Below are 10,822 nucleotides of genomic sequence, written 5' to 3' on the forward strand. Positions count from 1 at the left end.
CACAGGATAACTCCAATTAAACCCACAGGCTTTATTTGGCCACCCCAAGATAATCAATAGAAATAACATAAACGAAAGCAAAAACAAAAGAGGGCTGGAGACCCCAGACAAAAGAACAAAAGTGGGAAGACGCGGGCCAACCACGCAGTGGGCCGTCGCTCCCAGCGTCTCCCCCTAAACTACCCAAAAATAAGAACTAAGGCTGAAATAAACAAAAGACGAATAACGAACTGTCGGTGATCTCCAGCCCAAATTAATACAACGAAGGAAACCAACAAAAACCCCGGCACCTACATGCACGGGGAAAAACCTGCCTGGAGGGGAGAAAAACCACGGAGGAAGGTAAACTCCCTCCTACCTGTCCAGGTGTCTGTGCCAAGTCGTGCCCCCAATCTCTGCACTCCCTGTCCCTTTTATTCCCTCCTCCTCCTCTCATCACCTGAGTGCCGATTGCACTCAGGTGAGCAGCAGGCAGAAGGAGGAGAGAGAGCCAAACCAGAGAGAAAGAGAGCGAGAGAGAGAGACTGTGGCACATAACACCCCCACCCTAAAAACGTGAATGGGGGGAGCGCCGCAGACATCATTCACGCACCTAGCACCTAGACAATGTGTCGGCTAGGACATTTTCTCGGCCCTTGATGTGCCGGACCTCCACATTAACTGATTGTAAAAACAATGCCCAGCGCATGAGCCTCTGATTGGCGTTTCGCATCCGATTAATAAAAACAAGAGGGTTGTGATCAGTGTACACAACAACGGGCGCACTAGCGGAGCCAATATATACTTCAAAATGTTTAAGTGCTAAAATAAGCGCCAGAGCCTCCTTTTCAATGGTCGAATACACACGTTGATGGTGGTTAAATTTTTTTGAAAAATAAGAGACTGGGTGCTCAACACCATCATCTCCATCCTGAAGGAGAACAGCACCCGCCCCCGCATCGCTTGCATCAACGGACAATTTAAACGGACGATCAAATGTGGGCGCAGCCAGAACTGGGGCATGAGTCAATAGAGCTTTTACACAGTCAAACGCACGCTGACAACTGTCAGACCAACGGAAGACAGTCTTTGGACTCAGTAGGTCGGTGAGCGGAGCCGCCACAGCCGAGAAGTTCCTACAGAAGCTTCTGTAGTATCCCGCCATCCCCAAAAAACGGCGCAGCTCCCGACGTGAAGCAGGAGCAGGGAACGACAAGATAGCTTCCACTTTGGAATGGACCGGTTTAACCTGTCCCCGACCCACAATTTTTCCAAGGTATGTCACTGTAGCGCGACCGAATTCACACTTCGCCAAATTAAGTGTGAGGTTGGCATCGGACAGCCTCCCAAACACCGCTTGAAGCTGCTGCAAATGGTCCTCCCAAGAACTGGAATACACAACAATGTCATCTAGATACGCCTCGCACCCTGACAAGCCCGACAAAACCGTATTTACTAAACGTTGAAACGTAGCAGGTGCATTACGCACGCCAAATGGCATCACCGTATACTGCAGAAAAGCATCAGGGGTCACAAACGCAGAAATCTCACTTGCCCGAGGAGTCAGCGGCACCTGCCAATACCCTTTTAAAAGGTCTAACTTTGTCACATAATTGGCACTGCCGACGTGATCACACAATCCTCAACTCGAGGCAAAGGATAACAATCCGGCTTCGTGACCCCATTCACCTTTCTAAAATCCGTGCAGAACCGGTCAGAGCCATCAGATTTGCCGGCTAAGAGACACGGCGAACTCCACGCACTAAACTGGGTTCTGCAATTCCGTTCTCCAGCATATAGTTTACCTGCTGTTGTAAACGGAGGCGCTTATCGGGATTCACCCTATATGCGTGCTGCTTTATTGGTGGGGAATCTCCGACATCAATGTCGTGTTGCAACACGTGGGTGCGAGTCGGCACATCTGAAAACAAAGAGATGTGAGACTTTATCACTCTAACCACATCCTCATGTTGCACCTGAGTTAAATGTTGTAAACATTCATCCAGTTTAGACAGCATCTCAGAGTTCTTTAATCGGCCCTGGACCACAGCACTCGACAAACCCACAACATCCTCTATGTCAGACGCGGCCAAAACCGCCGGTGATTGCGTGGGATCAGCACTGGACAGCGCCTCTGCTACCTGAGCCTCATCAATGCCTTCAGCACTGGACAGCGCCAAAACAGCTTTACTGTCAGTAGCAACAGAAGACAGCGGGGCTGAATCTCTGTCCAGGTAGGGCTTCAGCATGTTCACATGGCACAAACGGCTCCGTCTTCGACGATCAGGAGTAGCGACGATATAATCCCGCTGACCAACCTTCTCCTGGATTACATAAGGGCCGCTGTAACGCGCCTGCAAAACAGAACCAGGCACAGGCAACAACACCAAAACTTTTTCACCAAGGCTAAAAGATCTGCTAACAGCACTTCTGTCAAACCACTTTTTCATCTTCGTTTGTGCAGCAGACATATTTGCTTTCGCCAATTCACAGGCACGGTGTAGTTTAAAACGAAAATTACTCACATAGTCGAGTAGATTTTGTGGCTCACCATCACCCAGCCATTTCTCCTGCAACAGTTTAAGAGGGCCACGCACGGTGTGGGCAAACACCAGCTCCGCCGGACTAAAACCCAGGGACTCCTGAACCACCTCGCGAGCCGCAAAAAGGAGGAGATGGACCCCCTCATCCCAGTCCTTATCGGACTCCAAGCAGTAAGCACGGAGCATGGATTTCAAGGTCTGGTGAAAACGCTCAATCGCCCCCTGACTCTCCGGGTGGTACGCACTGAATAACAGTGAGAGATGTCAAGTTGCGCCATCACCTGTGCAAAAACTCGTGACATAAAATTAGATCCCTGATCGGTTTGAATTACTTTTGGCAACCCAAACACAGAAAAAAACTTGACCAATGCTTTCACGACAGTTGGAGCTGTGATTTTCCGCATAGGTATAGCCTCAGGAAACCTAGTTGAGGAACACATAATGGTCAGAAGGAACTTATTTCCAGCTTTTGTGCGAGGAAAAGGACCGACACAATCGACAACAACACGCTCAAAAGGCTCAGTCACCACCGGGATTGGATAAAGGGGAAATGGTGGAATGGTCTGATTTGGTTTCCCAGAAACCTGACATATGTGGCATGTTTTACAATGCTGCTGGACGTCCCGTTTTAACCCCGGCCAGAAGAAACACCGCAAAACACGGTCATAGGTCTTATTAATCCCTAAATGACCACCTAGTGGATTATCGTGCGCCAACTTAAGAATTTCACGCCGGTATGCTTTTGGTACTACCACCTGTCTCACCACACCCCAGTCATCCTGTGGGGACATCTGTGGCGGTGTCCATTTACGCATAAGCACGCCGTCTTTCAAAAAATAACCGGAGGACATCTTTTCAATTTGGTCCACCGGAACAACCGCATCGACACAAGAAACTAAAGATCATGTTTTTGCCAACAATAAGCTGCTCTCGTGACATGCAAACTTTTGAGCTTGATCGTCAACGGAGTAGAAACAGGCGAAGCAGCAGGAGTGACTGCAGGTGGCGGAGGCGGAGCAGGAGAAGAGATTACTGGCGGAGAGGCCGGACAGACAGGATCGGCTAAAAGTATCCGCCAATCCTACCTCATCCACCTCGTCATGTAAATCCTGCTCTTGCCTCTTGGACATAGCGCGCGTGACAGCGCAAACTGAGAACACCTCTGGGAATTCTCGCCCCAAATCATCCGGGTGTTCAAGAAGAGGAACCGCAGTTACCTCAGGATTCAACAGCACCTTGCCACCAGCTAAATCGTTGCCCAAAATAAAAGAAATCCCCTCTACAGGAAATTTTGGACACACTCCCACAACTACACGTCCCTTAACCAACTCAGAGTCTAGATAAATAGAATGCAAAGGCACACCCACAAACTGCATCCCAAACCCTCGGACTAAAACCTCAGTTTTAACAGAGGACTGGGCCGACAGCGGCAACACTCCTTGCAGAATGACCGACTGAGAGGCTGCGCTATCCCTTAGGATGGTGACAGGAGTTTTTGGGCCCTCCTCTGACAGTGAAACAAAACCTTTCATAATAAAAGGAGCATACATAGCAAAGTCAGATTTAGCTACAGGCTGTTTATGACAGGATTGCTGACTGGGCAAAACTTCAGTTTTCAACAGATTAACTGCTTTTGGAGACTTATTTCGTTTATTCAGGACAAAACAATGGCTGATGGTGTGGCCACGCTTCTTGCAATAGAAACAAACCGGCTTGTCCTTAATGTCACCGTCTTATTAACAATCTTCATCTCACCCGAGAGTGTGGTTTAAATGGAAAAGCAACAGCCCTGGCAACAGGGGCGCCACGCTCAGGGACAGATTGGACTTGTCAAAATTATCCTGTGCGTGAGGACGTATTCATCAGCCAGGACTGCCGCCTCAGACATTGTGGATACTTTTTGTTCATTAATGTAAGTAGCGATTTTATCTGGTAAGCAGTTTTTAAATTCCTCCAGCAATATTAGATTACGCAGATCATCAAAATTTTTAACATTTAGATTGACACCAGCGATCAAATAGAGCTTCCTTTTCACGCCCAAAGTCAAGAAAAGTTTGATTATCCACCTTTTTGCCTCGGCGAAACCTTTGGCGATACGCCTCGGGCACTAATTCGTACGCCCTCAACACAGCTTTTTTTACTTCGTCATAGTTCAAACTCAAATCAAGTGACAGAGATGCGTAAGCTTCTTGAGCCTTCCCAGTAAACACACCCTGTAAAAGCAATGGCCAAACGTTTTTAGGCCACTTCAATGTCTTTGCAACGCGCTCAAACAAAACGAAATACTTGTCAACATCTTGATCGCTGAAAGGAGGAACCAAACGAATACATTTATTTACATCAAACTCGCCAGATTGAACTTGAGACACAGGGTAAGGAGGACTGCTTCAACTCGAGCTCTTTCAAACGAATCTGTGCTTCTACTTCCAATCCGCAAAGCTACTTCATTATCAAGTTCCTTGTCTCTAATTGCCAAGCGACGCATTTCAACCTCCAGCTCTTTAAGACGGAGCTGCCCCCCGAATCTTCTGGTCCGGCAGGCGACCGCGTCGCCGACTCCTCAGGGATTTTCAACACAACGCCTTTATCAGACAAACCAGCCACAACTCATCTTTGATTACTTGTTTTTTCGCCTGCTTAGGCACAGCAACCTCAAAATGCCCGGCGACACTAATTAACTGCTCCTTCGTGCAAAGGTGCAACTTATCAAGGCTAGGATGCGCCACAAAATCATCAAAGTGAAACTCCATAGCCAAAACACCACGCAAACAGATCACAAACCCCTGGTCAAATCAAACAAAGCCACAGGTCAAAAGAAAAAACACCAGTCCAAAACTGGCACAGCACACGACAAAAAACGGCACAGACCACCATACAACTAGAGTGGCGTCCACAATAGGAAAATATGTGTGCACAAAAATCACAAAAGCACACACACACACACACAATGGGCAGTGCAAAGTCGGCGGCAAACAATATAAAGTACCAAAGGTAACAAATCACGGCGCCAAGCTACGCGTCAATTAACACCGGGAAGAAAAACAGTTACCATGATACACATCACCGACACAAAGAACTGCAACAGCAACAAACTGCCCAGTTTCCACGCGGAGGCAACAAAGCCAAACGCGAGGGACGAGCCCCCAAATATGTTACGGCCCTCACAGACTAAAAAAAAACACACAGGCTCAATGGGGAGAGAGACCGCAGCATATACAGAAGGACGCCACACAGGATCTCCAATTAAACCCACAGGCTTTATTTGGCCACCCCAAGATAATCAATAGAAATAACATAAACGAAAGCAAAAAAAAGGAGGGCTGGAGACCCCAGACAAAAGAACAAAAGTGGGAAGACGCTGGGCCAACCACGCAGTGGGCCGTCGCTCCCAGCGTCTCCCCCTAAACTACCCAAAAATAAGAACTAAGGCTGAAATAAACAAAAGACGAATAACGAACTGTCGGTGATCTCCAGCCCAAATTAATACAACGAAGGAAACCAACAAAAACCCCGGCACCTACATGCACGGGGAAAAACCTGCCTGGAGGGGAGAAAAACCACGGAGGAAGGTAAACTCCCTCCTACCTGTCCAGGTGTCTGTGCCAAGTCGTGCCCCCAATCTCTGCACTCCCTGTCCCTTTTATTCCCTCCTCCTCCTCTCATCACCTGAGTGCCGATTGCACTCAGGTGAGCAGCAGGCAGAAGGAGGAGAGAGAGCCAAACCAGAGAGAAAGAGAGCGAGAGAGAGAGACTGTGGCACATAACACCGCACTCGAATCAAAAACGACCCGTATTTGGTCGGGTTTCTGCGGGTGGTATATACCAAACGTAGGCAGATACCAATGTTCTTTACCTATTGGCATAGGTGGCGCCAGTTCCGCTTGATCTTTCTCTAACATTCTCTGCATGAACTGAGTGTAGTGATTTTTTTTCGGTTTCTTTTCTAAAATCTTTTTGAGTGAATTCAGGCGTTTTAAGGCTTGCTCTCTATTGCTTGGGAGCCTTCTTCTCTGCGCGCGGAACGGCAGTGGAGCAACCCAACTGTTTGCTTTGTTTTGACTGACTGACTTATCCATGATAGTTAGGAAGGTTTTGTCATCTATAGACGGTGCAACCTTGTTATCTGACTCGGATCTATCAAACACAGAGTGTCCTAGTTTGTCTATGTTATCTGTAAGGTCAGCCATGTTCCTACACTCTGTGGCTGTCTGCGTCTTTTTGTGTGATGTGACACTGTAGTTCTCCTTCACAGTAATAACATTTGAACATGGTTCAAAATAAGATGTCCGACCACTGTCTAACACGTGTGTCCTGTAAACATTTACTTCTGAGGTGCTGTGAGTTTTTCCTACACAAACCTCTCCTACGATGACCCAACCTAAATCTAATCTTTGGGCATAAGGAGCATTGTTAGGCCCGTTAATCTGCTCTCGTACCTTATGTACTCTTAGGATGTCTCTTCCCAGGAGCACGAGGATCGGAGCGTGGTGGTCAACAGGTTGGATTTTGTTTGCTATTCTGAGCAGATGAGGGTGATGCTGAGCAGTCTCAGGTGTAGGTATTTCTCCTCTGTCGTCTGGTACTGAATCACACTCTATCAGGGGTGGCAGCCGGATGTCTGTTTTCCCGTCCATGGACTGTATGAAGAAGTTCACAGCTCTTCTTCCTGTAGTTTCTGCTTTTCCTGAACATGTTTTCAGTGTGTAAGGAGCAGGCGTGGTTTTGATCTCAAACAGATTAAAGAACTCTGACTTAGCTAGAGACCTATTGCTTTGCTCGTCAATCACAGCATACATGTTAACTGCTCTGTCTCTTTGGCCTTCTGGATAGACTTTCACTAAACAGATCTTAGAGCACGAACGTGGGCTATTGTTTTGGCCACAAACCTCTGTGCACTTGGAAACAACAGAAGGAGGATTCTCAGCTTGCTCATCACTTTTGGTCTGTGGATCACTTTCTGATGCTGCATCCTTGGAGACAGGAGTAGGACCTGGATGAAGTGCTGATAGGTGTTTGGGACTGTTGCACTCAACACACTTAAGAGCCACTTTACAGTCCTTTGCCATGTGTGCAACTGAACCACAGCACCTGTAACAAATGCGATGCTCTCTGAGGAAGGCTTGTCGTTCCTCAATAGGTTTGTCTCGAAACAGCTTGCATTTTCTGAGTGGATGTGGCTTTTTATGAATCGGACACTGTCTATCTGGTTCCTCTATTTTCCTTCGTTCAGGACTGCTTTGAATTTTGTCTGCTGCATCTACTTTATGCACCGACACAGTGAGTTTGCGATTGTATGGCGTGGACTTTTCTGTGCGCATAGAAGCTTGACTATTAAAACTGGGTGTAGCAAAGCTCGGATCATTCCTCATTTTAGCTTGCTGTTGTATGAACTGTACAAAAACTGAAAAAGGAGGAAATGACACACTGTGATTTTCTTTGTATTGGGTTCCTACAGTTGTCCACCTTTCCTGTAGGTTGAAGGGTAGCTTCTCCACTATTGGTCTTACTCCCCGAGCTGTGTCCAGATATGCCAGACCTGGTAGCCCACCATCTGTTTTTGCACACTGTAGCTCTAAAAGAAGATCCCCTAGTTCTCTCAACCTATCATTGTCTTTGTTTGTCAGTCTTGGAAAGTCCTCTACCTTTTTTAAGAGTGTGTCTTCAACGGCTTCTATGGAGCCATAAGACTCCTCCAGGCGCTGCCAGACTATCTTCACGCCTGCAGAGGGGTTTAGGATGTGTACTGCACGCATCCTTTTGGCCTGCTCTGATGATTTCGGTCCTAACCACTTTGTAAGCAGGTCTAGTTCTTCTCCAGCTGACAGATTTAAGTCTTTAGTTGCACTAACAAATGAGGCTTTCCATGCCCAGTAGTTCTCAGGCTTGTCGTCGAAATGTAGTAAACCGGCGTTGACTAGCTCTCTGCGGATGAGATACTTAGTAAATTCTTCTCCTCCATTTGACTTAACTGAGTTGTTGTTTGCAGGTTGAAAAACGTGGGCTGCAGGATTTAACAGATGAGCATTTCTCATGTCCTGTAATGTCTGTTGTTCTTGTTTAATATCTGGCTTCATTGGTGGAGAAACACACTGTGTTGCGTTGTTAACTGGTTAACTGGCGGGTCATCTTTCATTTCTGTGACCTGTCTTGGTCTCTCTGACATTTCAGAAAGGGGTAGCTGACAATGTTGTGCAACATACTCACTGGTGCGCTGCCCAGCATCCAGAGGCTCAGCTTCAGTGAGAGACCTTATGCTTCCCTCCCCGCTCTGATTTTCTACCTCTTCATAGGCAGCTACTTCCGCTTCAGCTGCAGCGACTGCCTTTTGCGACTTTAGAACGTGGAGGCTGGCATCTAAATCTGCCTTTTGTTTTATTATGTCGGCTTCCTTTTCGGCAAATGCTAGTTGAGCCTTAGCTGCTTGCGCCCTGGCGTAGGCCTTGGCTGCCGAAGACGCTGACGATGATGACGATACGTGGGACCGGGACCGTCTGCTGGTAGCTCTGGACCTGATGTCTAATGGCGGCGGAGCTCCTTGAACGTCCGCTGCTCGGCCCGTAGCGTCTCGTTGCTCCGCGTCGGCGTTTGGACAATGTGCTGCGTCGTTGTCATTTTGCAGCTCGTAGTCTTTCAGATAGCTTTTTCCCGAACGTAAACTCATGCTTACTTGCTGCTCTGTGTTGCCCGAACCCGCTGAGAAAGACTTTTTCTTGCTGAAAATGTCGTGGCAAGTCTTTTTACTGTGCTGTCCTCACAACACGTACCTGTGTGCTGTTATACAGCCAGCGAACCTTTCAAAAAAGACTCCGTACGCCGGGTTTCCTTTTATCAGCTTTATGGAGTCTTCTTGAAGCCAGTAATCGGCAAATGGTAAAAAGACTTTGGTTTTCTCCAGGTTCAACAGTACAGAACAAACTACTCTCTCACAAAGTTTTTCTTCCCAGTTGTATAAAACAAAGATCCTCTCTATCAGAAATGAACACCCACTCTGTGGTAAAAAAAAAAAAAGAAAGTAACAGAGATCCTCAATAAAGAGACGTTTCACTCTGGCTCTGATGACAGTTTCTGAAAATCAAATTCAAACAACATATCTAAACACAACTCATCCGACTCATCAGTCATCAAACTCTTAACATCTTAAAGCAAAAGGCATAACAGTACTCATGATATAAGTTTCATCATTCATCCAAATCCACAAGGGTTCATGTGCAGACCAAAATTTGTGGCCATGAGAACTGTCTACACTGCAAGCACACTGGCTGTATATGTGCCAGGAAAAGAGAAAACATTTGCTCAATATGAGGAGAGACGAGGAGATTTTTGTCATCCACACCTTTATAATTTCTCCTCACAAGATTTGTACTTACATTAGTTCCCAGACTTTGACACTGCTTTGATTTGTACATGCCTTTCATTGATGGTGCCAAACACAGTAGGAAGTTGTAAATTCTCCAGCTATGTACACTGTACTTGACACACCTGAGAAATAATCACTGAAATGGTGTTTACAGCCCAATCTGTTATTGGTGCAAAGTCACAGTCTTTCTGAAACATCTGTTGGAGCTCTGTGTGTTCTTCTATGTCTGATGAGAAGCAAAGTGATTGTCTGCCAAGCAGACTGATGCATGCTTCTTGTAGTAGTAAGAAAAATTGTGCATCTGCTAGTCCACATTGGTCATGTGAAAGCCAAGACCAATGCAAGCCTCTATAGCATAGTTGCGAATTTTGGACAGCATCACTCAGTGCTTGCAGGCAAAGGAAGTAAAAGGCTGTCTTTGCTGCCGTCCTCCACAAGGGTACACCAGGGCCTGCTAGAGTTTGCATGGCACTTTGATATTTTCTGAGAGAATATTTAGGTAACAATGAAGCCATATAAATACAAATATATAAGGCATTTTGCACTATGGTCCCAAACCTTGAATTAATATATTTTTTGGGTCCCTGATCAAAATTTTTTTTGTAGGAAAGGTGCAGCTTTAACTGCATTAAGGATCTCATCTAACCACCAGGAGTCTTCCTAAATGGAAATACGTTCCTAGCTAAGAGTTTCCACTTAAGACATACACAAAAAAAACTTTCTGTAAAAAACTAAGATAATGCATAAGTTAACAGATTTCTGATCTGTTGCTATGAATATCAGGAATTATTTTCACTAATCAGTGGATTCGGAGTTACTTATATCCTAAAAGGATGTTCTTGAATCCAGTCCTAACCACCAGCACTACTGTATGAAACAGATGAAAACTAGATGTAGAGTGTCATAGTGGTCATTGTGACTGACTGATCACACATCTAGAGGG

This window comes from Acanthochromis polyacanthus, chromosome 6 (genome assembly GCF_021347895.1).
Source record: "Acanthochromis polyacanthus isolate Apoly-LR-REF ecotype Palm Island chromosome 6, KAUST_Apoly_ChrSc, whole genome shotgun sequence".
In the NCBI taxonomy this organism is placed as follows: domain Eukaryota; kingdom Metazoa; phylum Chordata; class Actinopteri; family Pomacentridae; genus Acanthochromis; species Acanthochromis polyacanthus.